Raw genomic sequence first — 23,948 nt, 5'->3', positions numbered from 1 at the left:
GCACTATGATTATGATTGTATCATCGCATAGAATAACGAAATCTTTGAGACAAGGTGGGGTTGCAACCGTGTCAACAACGCAAGACAATACTATGCCAGGGTTCAGAATGCTTGGCTTCAAGTTGTGGAGAGGCAGGGTGCATTCCAAAACTTTTGAAAGTTTTCTTCTCTCTCCAACAAATCCTATTTCAGAAAATATTCAAATTAACACATAGTTTCAAAACAGTACAAAAAAGTTGTCTGAAATTTTTTCAAGTAAATCTGAAAATAAACTAGACTAAATTTGAGAGAGGTAGGAAAAGGAATCAACTCATTTGGAGTTATATTTAAAAAGTTATAGCCAGTCAAAGTTTAGTCAAATTTATGTTTTTAAAATAAAACTGAAAAGAAAATGTTTCAAATAATAATACGCTTTCGGGGGAGGGAAAACATACTCGAGACTTTATGCTTTCACTTATCCAGCATGGACTGGCGCGTGGGTCACTAACAGTGGGTCCAGCGGGCCCACTGGTCAGGTTTGACCAGTCGTCCCCCGCCTTCCCTCTCCTTTGGCTGAATGAAGGCGGAGCTCCGACGATCTTCGCCGGCGAACGGCTTCTCCTTGAGGGCATCCGAGGGCAGGGATGGATCCGCCAGCCCAAGGCGGTCCTCCCGGTGGTTGACTGGCCGGCGGGGACGGACGGGGTCGCCAGCGGCGAGCTCCACGGCGGAGGAAGCTTCGGGTGAATTTCGGGGATCTGGGCTGCGGTGGTTCTGGGTCGCGTTTGAGGGGCTGGGCAGCTCCGTGAGGTCGAGGGGAGAGTGATGGAAGCACGGGAGGGGTTTGGGGGCCTCGGTCTTGGCCGGATTTCACCGGAGCGTGGCGGCGGCCGAACCCATCGGAGGTGAGGAAGACGACCTCCTCCCGTCGTTCTCTGGCTATGGAGGAGTGGTTCTAGAGAGGTGGTAAGAGGTTGCTTGAGGGCCTGGACGAGCTCGGGGGCTCCTTTTATAGCGCGGCTAGGTCGGTTCGCGGCGACCGTGGATAGCATCACCGGCGACCGCCATTTTGTAGCAGCAGGGGGACGTGGCGGCGACGAGCTCTTGCGGACAAGCTGGTGGATGAGCTGGGGCTGCTCAAGAGGGCAGCTGGCGCGCTGGGGTGGCTCGGGCGGCGCCGTCCGGGGCAGGAGCCCACTGTGGTCGGCTGCTAGCCGCAGTGGCCGACCTGACAGCGGCGCTGTAGGGCGCCAGGGGCGGCCCTGCGGCAAGGGAGGGGGGCGGGCGTGCTGGCTGTGCAAGGGGAGTGGCCAAAACGAGCGTGGGGCGTCGGCAGTGGGACGCGGCGGCTCGGTGCGTGCGCGTGCAAAATGTGCGCTCTGGGCGCGCCCAGAGCATGCATGATGCGTGTTCGACGCAATGCTAGAGCGTGCTAGATGATTAGGATGGGTCTGGGGATTAGCAAGCCTGGGTTAGGGTTAGCTAGGAGCTTAGTGGACATGTTGGTTAGGTCAGGGGATCAAGTTCACAATGTAAACTTAAAATCATGCCAAATCTGGCTATGCACTCAGGGTGTTTGACAGAATGCCAAGGGCATCTAGGTAATTCTTGGGGTGGCCAAATTCTCCAGATCAGTGTCTCTTTAGATGATACAGAGGGTGGTGAGGTTAGTTTGTCAAAAGCAAAAACTTGTTAGTGCAAGTTTGTGAGAAAACTGATTCTGGATAGAAGGAAAAAGGCACTAATGCATGCACTTGAAATCCTCCAATGGGTCCACTCTTCTGGACTTAAGGGTTTTGTAGGATGAGTTATAAGTAGGAGAAAACTCAAGGGCACTAGAGCAAAATAAATTAGGGTTGCAGTACAAATCACCAAGCTGGACCAGAATGAAAAAGAGGTTGATTCACTCAAATTTTCCAAAGAACATCAATGGGTTTTTGCATAGAGTTGAATGAAATACTCCTATTAACATCCCATAATTTTGGTGGAAGCTTTAAAGAAATATTTAAATAGGTTGTAGTGCAAAATTGCCCACTGGGTCAGATTTGAAAATTGGGTGTAGAGCTCAAAATATCCAATGAATGAGGTATATTTTTGCATAAAAGTGATTTAAAAACATCAACATGACATCTCCAAATTTTGGTTGGAATTTTAAATAAATTTATCAAGTGGTTGTAGTTCAAAAAGAGCTCCAAAACTAATGAAAAGTCATTTTAAGGAACGAAGCTCAGAGAGAAATAATTATGCAAATAAATCCACTGATAATAGAAATGTTTTTCTTGAAAGGGAAAACAAGTCCAATAATATATTTGGAAAGTTTTCACTTGGGGTAAAAAATCCATAATAACAAAGAAAAGAATGGTTTTGAAATCAAAAGAAAATCCAGAAAATAAAAGTTTAAGTTCCCTGGCAAAATTTTAATTAATAAAACAAGGTTAAAATTTTGGGGTGTCACAGTCATGTTCTTCGCCGAGTGCTAAAACACAGAAACTCGGCAAAGAAAACAACGTTGAGAGTCACTCTCGGAAAACCTAGCTTCACGGCAAACTGCCTTCTTTGCCGTCACTGCCTCATGGCAAAGAGGCACCGCACGGCAAACCCTGCAGATGCCAAGAGCCGCTCACGGCAAAGAGGAGCCACGTGGCATGCCCGTTCGCAACTGCCGGCTCCGTCCGTTACTGTGTACATTACCGAGAGCCGCGAGACGACACTCGGCAAAGTATATGTCACATCCTATTTTCTTTTTTGTGTGTGTTCTTTCTAACTGACATGTGGTACCACTAGTCACATTTATCAGTAAAAGTTCCAAATAATTTGCTAAATATTTTTGAAAAAAATGACGATATCTTTGCTGAGAGCTGCTCTCGGCAATTCTCCTGACCAGTAGGACAACGTGGCCCACATGGCAGCTGACAGTTTACATATCTGTGCCGAGAGCTGCTCTCGGCAATGCTCGCCTTCTTTTCCGAGAGCCGCTCTCAGAAAAGATGTGGAACAATAGTAGTGTCTCCCGGACGACCAAATTTCCGAGAGGTGCTCTAGGTAGTATATCGTTTTTCGAGTGTTGCTCTCGGAAATCTTTCCCATCCATTCTGCTGTTAAGCTATTTCTTTTCTGATCCTGCAGATAAAAACAACTACAGTGCAATTTGGAGTAGTCCACACATATATAGGCATAATTTGATCTAGTCCACCTATGTATGCATAATTAGGGGTAGTCCACATATTTTCACGCACAAGTTGAATGTATTATCCTAGTAGACGCCACACAGAAGTCGCAAATTCATACATATTGTCACTACTTGCAAAACACGTGCACGTCTCAATAGAAGTACACTTGTTCATATATAGATCATCTTGAGGAGGAGAGGCCATCAGGTTAACATTCCGAAGGAGGAGGAGGGGCATCACTTGCATTCCGAAGGAAGAGGGATTTCATGTCGTATGGCGGAGTAAGGAAGGAAAGAGGGCGGGGATTTCATGTCTATACGGAGAAAAAATGGAAAGTGGAAGTTGTCCCAAGGAAGGAAAATACAGAAAACTAAAAAAGGAAAGAGAGGGTCTCCAAATGGGATATAATAATGGCACCATAAATGTCTCTGTGCATGGAAATAGTTGCAACGACTGAAAACAAAATAAATCTTTGCTCTTATTTTTCTGCTCGACCCGCTAGCGCCCGTCACACACTCTTACAATGCTCCTAATAAAAATAATGTTGCCACCAAAGCACAAGCAGTTGGACTCCCTGTTGTGTGCGACACAAACTCCGCACTTTACTTTTTTATATTAGCCATTGATGGAGGATCTTTGTAAAATGCTCCTAATATCATTGCCCCGCAAAAAATGGTTCTAATATCATTACCCCGCAAAAATGTTTCTAATAACGTTGGACACAAATAGTGCTATGCTACCCAGTCCCTAAACCTACCCAACACTGGTTCATGGAAATCTTTGTTGCCTCCGTAGTGAAGCAAGAATGTTGTACTAAGGCTTTACTATTTTAATTATTGTGCGATATTTTTGGGGCATCACTAAGCAACGTCGACAAATATGTGAAGAGATACTCGCGACCAGGTGGATATTTCCATGATTTAAATTGCACACACCTACAGTACATTTACGAATTCCTTTCATGGTTATGTTTTTGCACAACATATCTTTTCATGTTGTTTCTCATGCGGCAGTGTGGTAGATTTCAAAGATTTTACTGATTTCACCATGTCTGGCAGTCGGTCGTGGGAGGAGGAGGAGGGGGAAGGGTCTTGAGCCATTGGGTTCAGAAAGTATATTTTTTTTTCTTCTCCCGTTGCAACGCATGGGCATTTGTGCTAGTTAGTATATAAAACTATACTTCGGATATAAATTTATATTGAAATTAGATTTCATCTGACTAGAAATTTCGGGATAAAAATATTTCGGATCCCATCAAAATGTGGGAAATTTTATTGAATTCTGTTTTGAACGGTTGGTCGAAATGGGTTGTACTTTTAACAAACTGTAAATCGGTTGTACTAAATTCCATTAGAATTCAAAAATTGGTTGCACATTCTTACAAATCTCAAATGGGCTATAAGTTCTCTGCCACACACTTGTGGCCTTACTAAGTTGACGCGTCCCCTCAAAAAAAAGAGTTGACGCGTATGCAAGGCTTTGTCAACTTATAGTCAACACACGGTTCTAGCAGCAGTGGCCGTTGGATGTCCATCCAACGTATGTCGTGCTTCTTCTTCAATCTCAGATATTCTAGCTTCACCCGCCCAAAAAATGATTCCTCCCCCTGACATCTGGGGCACACCATTTGGGAAGCTGACCTGTGGGCCTACTAAGTTGATGCGTACCAAGGGCTTTGTCAACTTAGTCAATATAAATGATTCTAGCTGCAGTGACCGTATGATGTCCATCTAACGGCCGTCGTGCTTCTTCAACCTCTTGTCTTCTTGCTCCAGTCGCCCAAAGCAGCGCCGGTCGTGCCGCCTGCACCTGCCTCCCGTGGCCGGCTGTGCTGTCACGGAGGCCTCACCGCCCCCTACTACTCCCACCACTGGCCAGGCCATCCCTCCACTCACCCACACCCCCTGTTATTCTGCGGCGACGGCAGCCTCACACCGCAGCCAAACCAGTGAACCCTCACACTCCTCTCCGCGTGGGTATCCACTGCCGCGTCTTCCCGGATCCACATCGTCCCCTTCCTAGGCCTCGCCATCGTCCACCGCCATGGTGCTCTCGGCGCGGCGTGGTCAATGTGGTCAACGACCGACTTCCATTGGAAGAGTACTGTAAGTGGAGAGGCTGACAGCTGGGTCCACGGCAGCCGCAAGGAAGTGCCTCCTTATTACGCGCAAAATAATTATTCCCCCACCTAACAGCGGGGACCCACCGGACGGGCCACCATATTTCGCGAAAAAAAGATGTTTCGCCCGGACTGCTGGGACCCACCGGACGGGCCATCGTATTTTGCAAAAAAACATTCCCCCCGCTGTCTGCTCAGACCCACCGGAAGTGCCTCCTTATTACGCAGAAAAAAATGAACACTCCCCCTGCTAGCTGGGACCCACCTTGGTGGGAGGCTGACTTGTGGGCCTACTAAGTTGACGGGGATGGGGAGCTTTGTCAACCTAGTCAATATGAACGATTCTTGCTCCAGTGACCGTACGATGTCCATCCAACGGCCGTAGTGCTTCTTCAACCCCTGGTCTTCTTGCTCCAGCCGCCCAAACCAGCGCTGGTCGTGCCACGTGCTCCTGCCTCCCGTCGCCGGCTGTGTTGTCGCGGAAGCCTCACCGCCCCCTACTACTCCCACCGCTGGCCAGGCCATACCTCTACTCACCCACACCCCCTGTTATTCTGCGGCGACGGCAGCCTCACACCGCAGCCGAACCAGTGAACCCTCATACTCCTCTATGCGTGGGCATCCACTCTCGCGTCTTCCCCGGCTCCGCGTCGTCCCCTTCCTAGGCCTCGCCGTCGTCCACCGCCCTGGTGCTCTCGGCGCGGCATGGTCAACGTGTTCCAGGAACGACTTCCATCTTAAGAGTACTGTAAGTTGATAGGCTGATAGCTGGGTCCACGACAGCCGCAAGGAATTAGATCCTTATTACGCGCAAAATAATTATTCCTCCACGTGACAGCAGGGACCCACCGGACAGGCCACCGTATTTGGCAAAAAAAAAGTTTCCCCCTTGACTGCTGGGACCCACCAAATGGGCCACCATATTTGGCGAAAAAAACGTTCCCCCCGCTGTCAGCTCGACCCACCGGAAGTGCCTCCTTATAACGCACACAAAAAATGAATACTCCCCCTGCTAGTTGGTACCCACATTGGTGGGAGGCTAAGTTGTGGGACTACTAAGTTGACAGGGATGGAGTGCTTTGTCAACTTAGTCAATATGAACAATTCTAGCTCCAGTGACCGTACGATGTCCATCCAACGGTCGTAGTGCTTCTTCAACCTCTGGTCTTCTTGCTCCAGCCGCCCAAAGCAGCGCCGGTCGTGCCGCATGCTCCTGCTTCCCATGGTCGGCTGTGCTGTCGCGGAGGCCTTATCGCCCCTACTATTCCCACCACTGGCCAGGCCCTGCAGCGATGGCAGCCTCACACCGCAACCGAACCAGTGAACCCTCGTACTCCTCTCTGCGCGGGCTTCCACTGCCGCGTCTTCTCCAGCTCCGCGTCGTCCCCTTCCTAGGCCTCGCCGTCATCCACCGCCCTAGTGCTCTCGGTGCGGCGTGCTCAACGTGGTCAAGGAACGACTTCCACCGGAAGAGTACTGTACGTGGAGAGGCTGACAGCTGGGTCCACGGCGGCCGCAAGGAAGTTCCTCCTTATTACGCGCAAAATAATTATTCCTCCACCAGGCAGCAGGGACCTACCGGATGGGCCACCATATTTCGCGAAAAAATTATTTCCCCCTGACTGCTGGGACCGACCAGCTACATCTTCGCACGCAAGGAAGTGCGTCTGGGCAAAAAAACGATTCTCCCCCTTGACTGCTAGGACCCACTAGCTACATGTTCGCACGGAAGGAAGTGCCTGACAGTCGGGACCCACCTAGTCGAAGCGTACATAGCGTTGTCATTCTGGTCACGAACATGTACGTACATACTGGTCGATGTAGAGGCGCGCACGGGTCGTAGTAGAGGCACGCATGTAGCTTGTACACGTACGTACAGCGGCCGGTGTGCAAGAAAGAAAATACGGCCACGTACGTACATACGGGCGGGGTCTCGAACGCCTACTCGCGCATACGTACGTCCAGGGCTCGTGTACATGGCTGGGTCGGAACGGAGAAACTGCATCGTCGTCGTGTACATGGGAGGCAACGGAATGTGTCGTGTTCATCGGGAGGCAACGGAACGTGTGGGAGCCAACCGGCTTGGACGGAACAGCCGATGGAAACGAGGCCTGGCATACCGAACAATGGAGGAAACGGCCTTGCGTTCGACCGGCCACATTCGAAACGAGATCCTGTTCATCGGGAGGGGTCTGGCATACCGTATAACGGAGGAAATAGACTTGTGTTGGACCTCCTACGATCGAAACGAGGTCTTGTTGATCGGGAGGGGTGTGGCGTACTGCAAAACGGAGGAAACAGACTTGTGTTGGAGCGCTACGGTCGAAACAGGGGTCCTGTGTTGGAAATATTCCCTAGAGGCAATAATAAATTAGTTATTATTATATTTCCTTGTTCATGATAATCGTTTATTATCCATGCTATAATTGTATTGATAGGAAACTCAGATACATGTGTGGGTAGATAGACAACACCATGTCCCTGGTAAGCCTCTAGTTGACTAGCTCGTTGATCAATAGATGGTTACGGTTTCCTGACCATGGACATTGGATGTCGTTGATAACGGGATCACATCATTAGGAGAATGATGTGATGGACAAGACCCAATCCTAAGCCTAGCACAAAGATCGCAGTTCGTATGCTAATGCTTTTCTAATGTCAAGTATCATTTCCTTAGACCATGAGATTGTGCAACTCCCGGATACCGTAGGAATGCTTTGGGTGTACCAAACGTCACAACGTAATTGGGTGGCTATAAAGGTGCACTACAGGTATATCCGAAAGTGTCTGTTGGGTTGGCACGAATCGAGACTGGGATTTGTCACTCCGTGTGACGGAGAGGTATCTCTGGGCCCACTCGATAGGACATCATCATAATGTGCACAATGTGATCAAGGAGTTGATCACGGGATGATGTGTTACGGAACAAGTAAAGAGACTTGCCAGTAACGAGATTGAACAAGGTATCGGATACCGACGATCGAATCTCGGGCAAGTACAATACCGTTAGACAAAGGGAATTGAATACGGGATTGATTGAATCCTTGACATCGTGGTTCATCCGATGAGATCATCGTGGAACATGTGGGAGCCAACATGGGTATCCAGATCCCGCTGTTGGTTATTGACCGGAGAACGTCTCGGTCATGTCTGCATGGTTCCCGAACCCGTAGGGTCTACACACTTAAGGTTCGATGACGCTAGGGTTATAGGGAATAGATATACGTGGTTACCGAATGTTGTTCGGAGTCCCGGATGAGATACCGGACGTCACGAGGAGTTCCGGAATGGTCCGGAGGTAAAGATTTATATATGGGAAGTCCTATTTTGGCCACCGGAAAATGTTCGGGATTTTTCGGTATTGTACCGGGAAGGTTCTAGAAGGTTTCGGAGTGGGGCTCACCTGCATGGGGGACCCACATGAACGTGGGTAGTGGGGGCAAGGCCCCACACCCCTGGTCAAGGCGCACCAAGATTGCCCCTTAGAAGGAATAAGATCATATCCCGAAGGGATAAGATCAAGATCCCTAAAAAGGGGGGATAACAATCGGTGGGGAAAGGAAAGGATGGGATTTCTTTCCTCCCACCTTTGCCAACGCCCCAATGGACTTGGAGGGCAAGAAATAATCCCCCTCCACCCCTATATATAGTGGGGAGGCGCATGGGAGCTGCACCCTTGCCCCTGGCGCAGCCCTCCCCCTCTCCCAAGTCCTCCTCCTCTCCCGCGGTGCTTGGCGAAGCCCTGCAGGATTGCCACGCTCCTCCATCACCACCACACCGTCGTGCTGCTGCTGGATGGAGTCTTCCCCAACCTCTCCCTCTCTCCTTGCTGGATCAAGGCATGGGAGACATCATCGGGCTGTACGTGTGTTGAACGCGGAGGTGCCGTCCGTTCGGCACTAGGATCTCCGGTGATTTGGATCACGACGAGTACGACTCCTTCAACCCCGTTCTGTTGAACGCTTCCGCTTAGCGATCTACAAGGGTATGTAGATGCACTCTCCTTCCCCTCGTTGCTAGTTTCTCCATAGATAGATCTTGGTGACACGTAGGAAAATTTTGAATTTCAGCTACGTTCCCCAACAGTGGCATCATGAGCTAGGTCTATTGCGTAGATTCTTTGCACGAGTAGAACACAAAGTAGTTGTGGGCGTTGATGTTGTTCAATATGCTTACCGTTACTAGTCCAATCTTGTTTCGACGGTATTGTGGGATGAAGCGGCCCGGACCGACCTTACACGTACTCTTACGTGAGACAGGTTCCACCGACTAACATGCACTTGGTGCATAAGGTGGCTAGCGGGTGCCGGTCTCTCCCAGTTTAGTCGGAACGGATTCGATGAAAAGGGTCCTTATGAAGGGTAAATAGCAATTGGCATATCACGTTGTGGTTTTGCATAGGTAAGAAACGTTCTTGCTAGAAACCCATAGCAGCCACGTAAAACATGCAAACAACAATTAGAGGACGTCTAACTTGTTTTTGCAGGGTATGCTATGTGATGTGATATGGCCAAGAAGAATGTGATGAATGATATGTGATGTATGAGATTGATCATGTTCTTGTAATAGGATTCACGACTTGCATGTCGATGAGTATGACAACCGGCAGGAGCCATAGGAGTTGTCTTTATTTATTGTATGACATGCGTGTCATTAAACAACGCCATGTAATTACTTTACTTTTTTGCTAACCGGTAGCCATAGTAGTAGAAGTAATAGTTGGCGAGACAACTTCATGAAGACATAATGATTGAGATCATGGTGTCATGCCGGTGACGATGATGATCATGGAGCCCCGAAGATGGAGATCAATGGAGCTATATGATATTGGCCATATCATGTCACTACTATATAATTGCATGTGATGTTTATTATGTTTATGCATCTTGTTTACTTAGAACGACGGTAGTAAATAAGATGATCCCTTACAACAATTTCAAGAAGTGTTTTCCCCTAACTGTGCACCGTTGCTAAAGTTCGTCGCTTCTAAGCACCACGCGATGATCGGGTGTGATGGATTCTTACATTCACATACAACGGGTGTAAGACAGATTTACACACGTGAAACACTTAGGGTTAACTTGACGAGCCTAGCATGTACAGACATGGCCTCGGAACACAGAGACCGAAAGGTCGAGCATGAGCCGTATAGTAGATACGATCAACATGAAGATGTTCACCGATGATGACTAGTCCGTCTCACGTGATGATCGGACACGGCCTAGTTGACTCGGATCATGTAATCACTTAGATGACCAGAGGGATGTCTATCTGAGTGGGAGTTCATAAGATGAACTTAATTATCCTGAACATAGTCAAAAGACCTTTTGCAAATTATGTCGTAAGCTCGCGCTTTAGTTCCACTGTTTAGATATGTTCCTAGAGAAAATATAGTTGAAAGTTGACAGTAGTGATTATGCGGACAAAAGAAAGCTTATATCCTTAATGCACCGCTTAGTGTGCTGAACCCCAATCGTCATCTGTGGATGTTGCGAACATCAGACATACACGTTTTGATAACTACGTGATAGTTCAGTTAAACGGTTTAGAGTTGAGGCACCAAAGACGTTTTTCGAAACGTCGCGGAACATATGAGATGTTTCGAGGGCTGAAATTGGGATTTCAGGCTCGTGCCCACGTCAAGAGGTACAAGACCTCCGACAATTTTCTTAGCCTGCAAACTAACGGAGAAAAGCTCAATCGTTGAGATTGTGCTCAGATTGTCTGAGTACAACAATCACTTGAATCGAGTGGGAGTTGATCTTCCAGATGAGATAGTGATCTTTTTCCAAAGTCATTGCCACCAAGCTGCTAGAGCTTCGTGATGAACTATAACATATCAGGGATAGATGATCCTTGAGGTATTCACGATGTTTGACACCGCGAAAGTAGAAATCAAGAAGGAGCATCAATTGTTGATGGTTGGTGAAACCACTAGTTTCAAGAAGGGCAAGGGCAAGAAGGGACACTTCATGAAATGGCAAATCAGTTGCTGCTCCAATGAAGAAACCCAAGGTTGAACCCAAACCCGAGACTAAGTACTGCTGTAATAAGGGGAACAGCCACTGGAGCAGAATTACCCTAGATACTTGGTAGATAAGAAGGCTGGCAAGGTCGATAGAAGTATATTGGATATACATTAAGTTATTGTGTATTTTACTAGTACTCCTAGTAGCACCAGGGTATTAGATACCGGTTCGGTTGCTAAGTGTTAGTAACTCGAAATAAAAGGCTATGGAATAAACGGAGACTAGCTAAAGGAGAGCTGACGATATGTGTTGGAAGTGTTTCCAATTTTGATGTGATCAAACATCGCACTCTCCCTCTACCATCAAGATTAGTATTAAACCAGAATAATTATCATTTGGTGTTTGCGTTGAGCATTGACATGATTGGATTATGTCTATCGCAATACGGTTATTCATTTAAGGAGAATAATGGTTACTCTATTTATTTGAATAATACCTTCGATGGTCTTGCACCTAAAAGAATGGTTTATTGAATCTCGATCGTAGTGATACACATTTTCATGCCAAAAGATATAAGATAATATTGATAGTACCACGTACTTGTGGCACTGCCATGTAAGTCATATTGGTATAAAACGCATGAAGAAGCTCCATGTTGATGGATCTTTGGACTCACTCGTTTTTGAAAAGTTTGAGACATGCGAACCATGTCTATTGGTGTATACGCATGAAGAAACTCCATGCAGATGGACCGTTTGGACTCACTTGATTTTGAATCACTTGAGACATGCAAATCATACCACATAGGCAAGATGACTGAAAGCCTCGTTTTCAGTAAAATGGAACAAGAAAGCAACTTATAGGAAGTAACACATTTTGATGTGTGAAGTCCAATGAGTGTTGAGGCATGCAATGAATATCGTTATGTTCTGACTTCACAGATGATTCGAGTAGATGTTGAGTATATTTACTTGACGGAACACAAGTCTGAATTATTGAATGGTTCAAGTAATTTCAGAGTGAGGTTGAAGATCATTGTGACAAGAGGATAAAATGTCTATGATATGATCATAGAGATGAGTATCTGAGTTACAAGCCTTGGCACGCAATTAAGACATTGTGGAAATTGTTTCACAATTAATACCGCCTGGAACACCATAGTGTGATGGTGTGTCCGAACATCATAGTTGCACCCTATTGGATATGGTGCGTACCATGATGTCTCTTATCGAATTACCACTATCGTTCATGGTTAGGCATTAGAGACAACCGCACTCACTTTAATAGGGCACCACGTAATTCCGTTGAGACGGCACTGTTTGAACTATGGTTTGGAGAAACCTAAGTTGTCGTTTCTTAAAAGTTTGGGGCTGCGACGCTTATGTGAAAAGGTTTCATCATGATAAGCTCGAACCCAAAACGGAAAAATACATCTTCATAGGATACCCAAAATGGTTGGGTATACCTCCTGTCTCAGATCCGGAAGCAAAAGTAATTGTTTCTAGAAACAGGTCCTTTCTCGAGGAAAAGTTTCTCTCGAAAGAATTGAGTGGGAGGATGGTGGAGACTTGATGAGGTTAATGAACCGTCACTTCAACTAGTGTGTAGCAGGGCACAGGAAGTTGTTCCCATGGCACCTACACCAATTGAAGTAGAAGCTTATGATAGTGATCATGAAGTTTCGGATCAAGTCACTAACGTACCTCGTAGGGTGACAAGGATGCGTAGTACTTCAGAGTGGTACGCAATCCTGTCTTAGAGGTCATGTTGCTGGACAACAATGAACCTACGAGCTATGGAGAAGCGATGGTGGGCCCGGATTCCGACAAATGGCTCGAGGCCATAAAATCCGAGAACGGATCCATGACTTTGGAAGAAATACTTGATGGTCGTAAGGCCATTGGGTACGGATGGATTTTAAAAGGAAGACAGACAATGATGGTAAGAATTACCATTAAGAAAGCTTGACTTGTCGTTAAGATGTTTTCCGACAAGTTCAAGGAGTTGATTACGGTGAGGTTTTCTCACTCGTAGCGATGCTAAGAGTCTGTTGGAATTGGATTAGCAGTTACTGCATGATTGATGAAATCTTGCAGATAGGATGTCAAAACATTGTTTCCTCGACGTTATACTTGAGGAAAGGTTGTATGTGATACAACCAGAAGGTTTTGCCAATCCTGAAAGATGCTAACAAGTATGCGAAGCTCCAGCTATCCTTCTAAGGACTGGAGTAAGCATCTCGGAGTTGGAATATACGCTTTGATGAGATGATCAAAGATTTTGGGTCTATACCAAGTTTATGAGAAACTTGTATTTCCAAAGAAGTGAGTGGGAGCACTATAGAATTTCTGATGAGTGTATGTTGTTGACATATTGATGATCAGAAATGATGTAGAATTTCTGGAAAGCATATAGGGTTATTTGAAAGATGTATTTCAATAGAAAACCTGGATTAAGCTACTTGAACATTGAGCATCGAGATCTATAAGGATAGATCAAAATGCTTAATAATACTTTCAAATGAGCACATACTTTGACATGATCTTGAAGGTGTTCAAGATGGATCAGTCAAAGAAGGAGTTCTTGCCTGAGATGTAAGGTATGAAGTTAAGAGTTAAAGCTCGACCACGGCAGAAAAGAGAGAAAGGACGAAGGTCGTCCCATATGCTTCAGACATAGGCTCTATAGTATGCCATGTTGTGTACCACACCGAAAGTGTGCCTTGCCATGAGTCCGTCAAGGGGTACAAGAATGATCCAGGAATGGATCATTGGACAGCGGTCAATAATTGTCCTTGGAGTAAATAAGGACATGTTTCTCGATTATGGAGGTAATAAAGAGTTCGGCGTAAGGGGTTACGTCGATGCAAGCTTTAACACCTATCCGAGTGACTCTGAGTAGCAAACCAGACACGTATAGTGGAGCAACCATTTGGAATAGCTTCAAGTGGAGCGTAGAAGCAGCATTTACAATATGACATAGAATTGCGAAGCACATACGGATCTGAATGTTGTAGACCCGTTGACTAAAAACCTCTCTCACAAGCAAAACATGATCAAACCTGAGAACTCATTGAGTCTTAATCACATGATGATGTGAACTAGTTTACAAACACTAGTAAACTCTTTGGATGTTGGTCACATGGCAATGTGACCTATCAGCGTTAATCACATGACGATGTGAACTAGATTATTGACTCTAGTGCAAGTGGGAGACTATTGGAAATATGCCCTAGAGGCAATAATAAATTAGTTATTATTATATTTCCTTGTTCATGATAATCGTTTATTATCCATGCTATAATTGTATTGATAGGAAACTCAGATACATGTGTGGGTAGATAGACAACACCATGTCCCTAGTAAGCCTCTAGTTGACTAGCTCGTTGATCAATAGATGGTTACGGTTTCCTGACCATGGACATTGGATGTCGTTGATAACGGGATCACATCATTAGGAGAATGATGTGATGGACAAGACCCAATCCTAAGCCTAGCACAAAGATCGTAGTTCGTATGCTAATGCTTTTCTAATGTCAAGTATCATTTCCTTAGACCATGAGATTGTGCAACTCCCTGATACCGTAGGAATGCTTTGGGTGTACCGAACGTCACAACGTAACTGGGTGGCTATAAAGGTGCACTACAGGTATATCCGAAAGTGTCTGTTGGGTTGGCACGAATCGAGACTGGGATTTGTCACTCCGTGTGACGGAGAGGTATCTCTAGGCCCACTCGGTAGGACATCATCATAATGTGCACAATGTGATCAAGGAGTTGATCACGGGATGATGTGTTACGGAACGAGTAAAGAGACTTGCCGGTAACGAGATTGAACAAGGTATCGGATACCGACGATCGAATCTCAGGCAAGTACAATACCGTTAGACAAAGGGAATTGAATACGGGATTGATTGAATCCTTGACATCGTGGTTCATCCGATGAGATCATCGTGGAACATGTCGGAGCCAACATGGGTATCCAGATCCCGCTGTTGGTTATTGACCGGAGAACGTCTCGGTCATGTCTGCATGGTTCCCGAACCCGTAGGGTCTACACACTTAAGGTTCGATGACGCTAGGGTTATAGGGAATAGATATACGTGGTTACCGAATGTTGTTCGGAGTCCCGGAGGAGATCCCGGATGTCACGAGGAGTTCCGGAATGGTCCGGAGGTAAAAATTTATATATGGGAAGTCCTATTTTGGCCACCGAAAAATGTTCGGGATTTTTCGGTATTGTACCGGGAAGGTTCCGGAGTGGGGCCCACCTGCATGGGGGACCTACATGAACGTGGGTAGTGGGGGCAAGGCCCCACACCCCTGGTCAAGGCGCACCAAGATCCCCCCTTAGAAGGAATAAGATCATATCCCGAAGGGATAAGATCAAGATCCCTAAAAAGGGGGGATAACAATCGGTGGGGAAAGGAAAGGATGGGATTTCTTTCCTCCCACCTTTGCCAACGCCCCAATGGACTTGGAGGGCAAGAAATAATCCCCCTCCACCCCTATATATAGTGGGGAGGCGCATGGGAGCTGCACCCTTGCCCCTGGCGCAGCCCTCCCCCTCTCCCAAGTCCTCCTCCTCTCCCGCGGTGCTTGGCGAAGCCCTGCAGGATTGCCACGCTCCTCCATCACCACCACACCATCGTGCTGCTGCTGGATGGAGTCTTCCCCAACCTCTCCCTCTCTCCTTGCTGGATCAAGGCATGGGAGACGTCACCGGGCTGTACGTGTGTTGAACGCGGAGGTGCCGTCCGTTCGGCACTAGGATCTCCGGTGATTTGGATCACGACGAGTACGACTCCTTCAACCCCGTTCTGTTGAACGCTTCCGCTTAGCGATCTACAAGGGTATGTAGATGCACTCTCCTTCCCCTCGTTGCTAGTTTCTCCATAGATAGATCTTGGTGACACATAGGAAAATTTTGAATTTCTGCTACGTTCCCCAACATCCTGTTCATCGGGAGGGGTGTGGCATACCGCAAAACGGGACTCCACGAGATACTGTTCATCTCCATCGTCGACCCCCTCCAGCCTCCACAGGCTACTATTCATCCACCGTCGACCTCCTCCAGCCTCCACATGCGACTGTTCATCCATGGGCTCCTGTTCATCCTGCCTCCACCGCGCGCTACTCCACCGGCTACTATTCAAGCAGCCCTCTCCACGGGCTCCTATTAAACCACCCCTCCACGGGCTACCGTTCATCCAGCCCTCCACCATCTACTGTTCATCCAGCCCTCCACGAGGTGGTCCTATTCATCCAGCCCTCCACGGGGTCCTGTTCATCCAGCTCCAACCCGCTCGATCGATCGGGGTCCTGTTCATCTAGAGGCAACACCACGGGGTCCTGTTCATCCACCCCCACCGGGAACTGTCCATCCAACCCCCCCCCAGCAACGCTCACTGTTCATCCAGAGGCAGTATCGATCGGCTTTAGTAAGCAGCAGTAGCGAAGGAATCGCTCGATCGGGTTCAGTTAACAACCATCGATCGCTCGGTTTCAGTAACGCGTAGCCTGTAGTGCAATCGCTCGGGTTCAGTAGGCGAATGCCTCGCTCAGGTTCAGTTAGAGCCCAACACCTCGCACCCATGCACGTGCGTGTATGAGAGAAACACGCAAACCTCCGTGCATCGCTCGGCCCTGACCACCCACCGTAACCGGGAACACCCCGATATTTTCCTCGCCCTCGCTTCTACCACGGTTTTTTCTGTCATGGACGGCCCAAAGAATGTCATGCAGCTACGTCTCCGGCCCGCCCAGGACGAAAAGCCCAGTTTATGTCATGATTTTTTGTCATAGAAGTAGGAGCCCACCACATCTATGATGATACCGGGTTTTGTCACAATTATCGTCATAGAAGTGTCATAAGTATGACAGAAAAAAATTCGTTCGGCCCAAAATGTCACGGATGTGTCTTTTTTTGTAGTGCTAGGGACAAATGGATGTCACTAATATGGAACCATCGAAGAAATTTATGAGCTGCAGTATTGTGGTTTACAAGGAGTGAAGCCCTTCGTATTCAGATGCAGCTGGCTCAATCCTGAGAATGTGAGACAAACCCCTAGTATTGGCTTGGTCGAAGTTGAACGAGCATCGAAATATGCAGGAAATGATGTCTATATTATGGCTCAACAGGCTACACAAGTGTTTTTTCTCCCATATGTGTGCACATCTACGAAATATATCGATCTCTTGAAGTGGGATGTCATGTACAAGGTACCGCCGCGTATCAAGGTACCTACCCCAAACAAGGAGAGTTCTTTCAAGAAGCATACACTCATGAAGAAGAAGATGATGCAGAGGAAGATGATGGCGTGCATCACGAAGATGATGCTATGGAACATGAGGCCATGGATGACATGGAAGTAGATAATGCAGAGGAAGAATACGAGGATGTTTCTGACCCTCGAGATTTGGCATTACTTATGCGATGGCACATGGGGCTAGATGAGGATGAGGGCCCCGTGAAGACTTCGAGGATGAATGTGTGAACGGGCTTGATAGTGATGATGAAAGCCCTGATCCAAATGTTGCACCTAATATTGAACCTTATTTCTAACAACTCCATGTAATCGTGTTAGAACTCTATGTATGTGTGTCACAACTCTATGTATTCGTGTGTGTAACAACTCTATGTATTCGTGTGTGCAACAACTCTATGTATTCGTGTGTGCAACAACTCTATGTATTTGTGTGTGTAACAACTATATGTATTATTGTGACAATTCCATTTATTCTTCATATGTGATATATTTATTGTATTTACATCAAGTTGTATCATCTGTACTAACTGGTTTGTTCTTCTTTGTATCAGGTGATTGAAACATGACTGGTAGCAATAAGAATCGAAAGGAAAGTTTGAAAAAAGTGAATGATTTGTACAATGATCAACTTGCTCGACCGGTGAAAGTGGTGGCCGCTCCTTCATCGGTTGCCACAACCACCAAGAAGGCCAATGGATTGGCGGGTCTAGACACCCGTCCGAAAAAATGTGCGAAACAAGGTCGAGTACCACGCGGGGGAGGAGTAGGAGGCGGACGAGGTGGAGGCGGGCGAAGAGGGGGAGTAGGTGAGGCAGGTGGAGGAGGCGTACGAGGAGGCGGACTTGGAGAGGAGTAGGTGAGGCAGGAGGAGGAGGCGGACGAGGAGGGGGAGTAAGTGAGGCAGGAGGAGGAGGAGGCGGACAAGGAGGGGGCGAGGAGGGGGAGTAGGTGAGGCAGGACGAGGAGGCGGATGAGGAGGGTAAGTAGGTGAGGCAGGAGGAGGAGGCGGACGAGGAAGGGGACGAGGAGGGGAGTAGGTGAGGCAGGAGGAGGAGGCGGGCGAGGAGTACGTAAAGTAGCCCGGAGTAGAGCACCTCTTTATTCTCCTGGACCCTCTGATGCAGTGCTTCGCCGTGCTCGGGGGGAGGAAATAGAGGATGGGGATGAGGCGAGTGAGGAGGAGGACGAGGAGGATTTCGCAGAGGAGGTGGTGGAGGATGAGGAGGAGGTGGTGGTGGTGGATGACACCGCCGAGAGGAGGCTGGTTGTTCGTCAGGTTTCTGAGGGTGGGGATGGACCCTCACGGGTGACAGAGCACCACGAGGTGAGCGGCTCGCAACCGAGCGGTTCGACTATCATCACTACTTCCAGAGGGAAAGTGTGGCTGCGTGGTCCTTCAAAGCTTCCAAGACGTCCATATGTGCATACAGACGTGTTGATTAAACCAATGGGAGAGAAGTAAGTGGTTATCTCGACTCATCCCATATAAATTGTACCTTTTGTCATTTCCTCACAGATAATATGACTTCACTCTTCGTAATGCAGAAGCTTAGTAAAAGGTGGTGAGAGGCGTCTGCCATGGTCGCCGAGTGGCATCACTGGGGGTCTTTGTAGGTTAAATTATCCTGGACTGGTCACTTTGCCGAACGGTATCATTGAGCCAGCTTGGTCATGGGATCGCTACAAACTTGCACCGGATTTCCTGGATATGCGTCAGAGGGTTTATGGTAACAAAGCCATGCGAGTGGTCAACGATTTCTGGGTAAGTCCTTTCAAACACCTAAATGTCAATACCAAAAGGTTTAAATTTGCCATAGTCATGATTTTACCCTTCTCACGTGTATGCATGTTTGTAGGATTTCTATACATGCGTTGAGGGTCAGAAGGATCGTGCAAATGTGGTGGTTGAGAATATTGCCAAGAAACTACTCCACGACATGCACTATGAGGGGCGCGTCAGGTTAGTGGTGAAGTATCACGCGGACTATCTCAACCACAAGATTTCCAAACAGGAGGCTCGAGGGAAGCATCTTTCATGGGACAATTACTTCAAGGCAAGTGACGATGGATGCTTGCTATTCCCTACATTACCGCAAAATTAGAATCCTTACTAAGATGTATTTGTTTAATTTACAGGTGATTCCTTGGTGGTGCGCTGACAAATGTCCGTGCTGGGAGAAGATCATCGAACGGTGGACAGATCCAGGGTGGCAGGATGAACACAAAGCAATATCTGAACGGCGTAAGTTGATGGGTTGTCCAGGACACCGTCAAGGCAACCTCACCATCCCAGGTGTCATCTCAAAACATGTAGGCAACCACATCTTTTTCTTTCATCATGTTATCTTTCATTTGTAAGCATTCCCTTGATTGTTTGGATTGCTTTCTTTTGTAGAAAGAAGACACGGGCGAGGATATCACTTACTTCGAGGCATGGACCATCAGACGTACCAAAGACAACAAGGACAAGCACCCTCTCCACCCGGAGAGGGACTGGATCAGCTCTAAAGCCCGGTTAGATGGAGAGAACTACACCAAAAAATTGAAGGAGACGTACGGGCAAGACACTGATCCTCACGTGCTACCGTTTGACCCTCTTGTGTCCATTGCCGCGGCAGGCGGTAGACCGAATGGCCGGATGGCGGTTCACCTTGATTCTGTCATAACCTCCTCCCTTCCGAGAGTCAACATGCTCCGTGCTATGAGTACTGGCTCTACTCCTACCATAGAGTGTCACATACCACATTCCGTGAGCATTATTGAGGATATTCAGGTCAGTGCTTCTTCATTGATCCTTCATGGTCCTGCATATTTGCATTTCAACATGAATGACATTTGCATTGCCATATTGTAGACTCGACTGATTGACACCGAGAAAGAACGAGATGAAAACCGGGCCAACCTGAAGGCACAAGATGATCTAGTGAAGTCTTTACAACATATGGTGGCCAATCTTTATTCCGTGCAAGGCCAACCAGTGCCAGAGATGCCATCGACACCAGAGTGGAACATTGTGAGTTTCGTTCAAATTATTTCCGTCACCATTTTCGGCATTACCATATGCATTCATCTCACTATTGGGTCAATCCATCACAGCTCAACCCATCACAAGGGTCGAACAATGTTCCGGTAGTTCCACCTCAAGTTGGTGGAGCTGGGGCAGCAAACGGAATGAGGCCTTCTAATGTTGATGTTATCACTCCGATCTCCAAAATCGCGTGAACTTCATGTTATGTTATGTTTGAAACTGTTCCTTGTATGTGCTTGAGAACTCTTGCATCTTGAGACTTGTAAACTTGTGGTAGTCGAGTGTCTTGACTACTATTTCAGCTTTTAGGCACTATTTCTTTTATGTGGAATGTTTTTCAGAATCATTGCTTTTTTTGTTCAATGATGCCTATATGTGACATGTTCTATGTGTTATTAACTATATGATGCTGTTGTATATGTTTCGCTGCAGGAAAGAAAGAGAAATGAAAAAGGTTGTTGGGCACACCATTACCGAGGGTGCCTCTCGGTAAAGACTGTGAAACTGGACCAGCAAGCAGCCTTTACCGAGAGGGATCTCGGTAAAATTGTACCAACCAATAGAACCTGGCACTTTTACCGAGAGGCCTCTCGGTAAAGGATAATAACCTGTAGTGCTCCTGAAACCTTTATCGAGAGGCCTCTCGGTAAAGGTAAAAGGATTGCCGACGGTGGCCCTCGGCAAAGTATGGGCACGGCTTTTAGGACAAGTGACGTGGCCCTCCCCTATTGGCTCAGTTTGCTGAGAGCAGCACTCGGCACAGATAGAGTTTGCCGACGGTGGCTCTCGGCAAAGTTGGCCCTCGGCCTGTTCTCGTGGTCCCACATGTCAGAAGATGACACGTGTCAGCCTCCTATTGGTTAACGTTGCCGAGAGCTATTCTCGGCAAATATGGCCCTCGGCCAGTTCTCGTGGTCCCACATGTCAGAAGATGACACGTGTCAGCCTCCTATTCAGTCTGTTTGCCGAGAGCACCTCCCGGCAAAGTTGGCCCTCGGCCTGTTCTCGTGGACCCACATGTCGGGGGAGACACGTGTCAGCCTCCTACTGGTTGTCTTTGCCGAGAGCCCCTCTCGGCAAAGTTGGCCCTCGGCATGTTCTCCTGGTCCCACATGTTAGGAGCTGACACGTGTCGATCTGCTACTGGCTCTCTTTGCCGAGTGGTGCTCTCGGCAAAGTTGGCCCTCGGCCTGTTCGCCTGGTCCCACATGTCAGGAGCTGACACGTGTCGACCTGCTACTGGCTCTCTTTGCCGAGTGGTGCTCTCGGCAAAGTTGGCCAACGTGGCAACCGCCGTCCCCGTCTGTTATCCGTCAGCTACTTTATTTTGCCGAGCTGTACTGTTTAGCTCTCGGCAAAGTCTTTGTCGAGTGTCCGTGTTCTAGCTCTTGGTAAACTCCTGTTTGCCAGAGAGGTGTACGTCGGTTGGCTTTTGCCGAGGGTGACATTCGGCAAAGGATTTGCCGACGGTTTTCGGCCCTTTGCCGAGTGCCCGTTACACCCGGCGTAAAACAGAATTCCAGTAGTGATTGGTCTGTTAGCAATAATCTTGTCTAGCAAATAAGTTTAAGCTAATCACAATTAGAGTGGCCGGTGGTTAGGCTAGTTCGGTGTACTACGACTTGCATGTCATGTGTCAAGTAGTAGTAGCTTGGATAGAATTAGCACCTGGATGTGTCTAAGTGTTTGAGTTAGATTAGGAAGCAAACGAGTTGAGTCCTGGTAGTATTAGGTGGTCAAGTCCGTGTACGGTAAGGAGACAGAAGTCCAAGTCCTAGTTGCTTTAGGTGGTCGTGCGTTGGCCATTGTGTATATATACACAGCACGTTGTGCAAAGTTGTAACACCCGAGAAAACAGAAAATAAAAAGAGGAGAAACAAAGGGCACGACAAGAGCCCTTGGCTATAAAAGTTTTTTTTTGCACGTTTTCATTGTACTGTGATGTGATCGATCGTCATGTGGGCGAGTTCCAACATGGTCAATTTCTGTTGGGAACCAGTCTGGAGGTTAACTATCTGGGTTCACTTGTTCGGTTTGTTGCACTTAGTCACGCACATATGGAGTTAGCTGGTGGATGTGGAGTTTCAGTGGAGTTTAGCTGGTGGCGGTTCTGGTTCTCATTTTCAATGTCGCCATATGTCAGCCTGGAATTGTCTGTGATGCACTGTTGCAATGACCGACGAACTTGATTGGAACAAATATGGTGTGCAACAGTGCAGAACTTAAGTTCCACACGTGGGCAGCATATTCTGAAGATGAAGGAATTCAGATACTTGAAATGTACCTGTAGATTGATGCTGGAATGCTAATTTCTTTCATCTACCATTTTTTCCCTTACAGCCTATGGAAATTTATGTTGATGATGAGGCAAAGTTGACCCTTCACGGTCTTGTTCAGGTAGCTTTTGTCGTTTTACACTGTTTTGCACATTCATTTCACTAGTTTTTGTTCCACTGTGTGTGTGATTATACTGTCTTGTTTTAGTAGCACTATATAAAATTGACAGAGTCGGAGAAGAATCAAAAATTGAATGATCTCTTGGATGCTCTTGATTTCAACCAAGTTGTGATATTTGTGAAGAGCGTTAGCAGGGATACAGAGCTGAACAAGTTGCTTTCTGAATGCAACCTCCCTTGAATCTGCATCCATTCTGGCATGACCTAGGAAGACAGGTTTATACATTAGTAGAAAACAGGGCTTTGGTCTAAGCTCAATGCACCCTTTAGTCCCGGTTGCATTATGAACCGGGACTAATGTGAGCATTAGTCCTGGTTCGAGCGGCTAGGGCGTCGGGAAGGCATTAGTCCCGGTTTAAATGGGACCTTTAGTCCCGGTTTGAGACACGAACCGGGACTAAAGGGTGCGATGTCCTTTAATCCCGGTTCGTGACTCTAACCGGGACTAAAGATCTCTTTAGTCCCGGTTTGAGACACCAACCGGGACTAAAGGGTGTGATGCCCTTTAGTCCTGGTTTGTGTCTCAAACCGGTTTAGTCCCGGGACTAAAGGGTGTGATGCCCTTTAGTCCCAGTTTGAGACACGAACCGGGATTAAAGGGCATCGCACCCTTTAGTTCCGGTTCGTGTCTCAAAACGGGAATAAAGGGGTTCTGAAATTTGTTTTCTATTTTTAGTTTCTGTTTTAAATTGCTTATATCTTTTAGGATATTTGATGTTTTTGAGTGATTCTTTTTGCATTACATTCAAAATTTTGTCTAGTTTTTTTTGTGCCATTAGTTTTCAAATTTGAAAGATTTATTTGGTTATTTTTAGAATAATTTAAATTAGGATTTGAGTTAAAACAGTACTGCTTTGCTTATATAGTTTTTTAGTCCTTTAATTGTTGTTTTCAATTATTTTTAGTTAAAAAGTAATTTTTTTGTCACTTTAATTGAACGTGGCTCTGGCTTGGTTAAC

At 47.0% G+C, this 23,948-nt stretch overlaps 1 pseudogene; it reads left to right on the top strand.

The window, feature by feature from the left end:
* The window catches only part of LOC123082927 (DEAD-box ATP-dependent RNA helicase 15-like), a 56,760-nt pseudogene extending 33,542 nt beyond the window's left edge, over window positions 1–23,218 (top strand).
* The last annotated feature ends 730 nt before the right edge of the window (window positions 23,219–23,948 follow it).

This window comes from Triticum aestivum, chromosome 1B (assembly GCF_018294505.1).
Source record: "Triticum aestivum cultivar Chinese Spring chromosome 1B, IWGSC CS RefSeq v2.1, whole genome shotgun sequence".
NCBI classification, from domain to species: domain Eukaryota; kingdom Viridiplantae; phylum Streptophyta; class Magnoliopsida; order Poales; family Poaceae; genus Triticum; species Triticum aestivum.
Note: the sequence above shows the minus strand (reverse complement) of the source record. Positions and strands in the feature narration are given on the sequence as shown.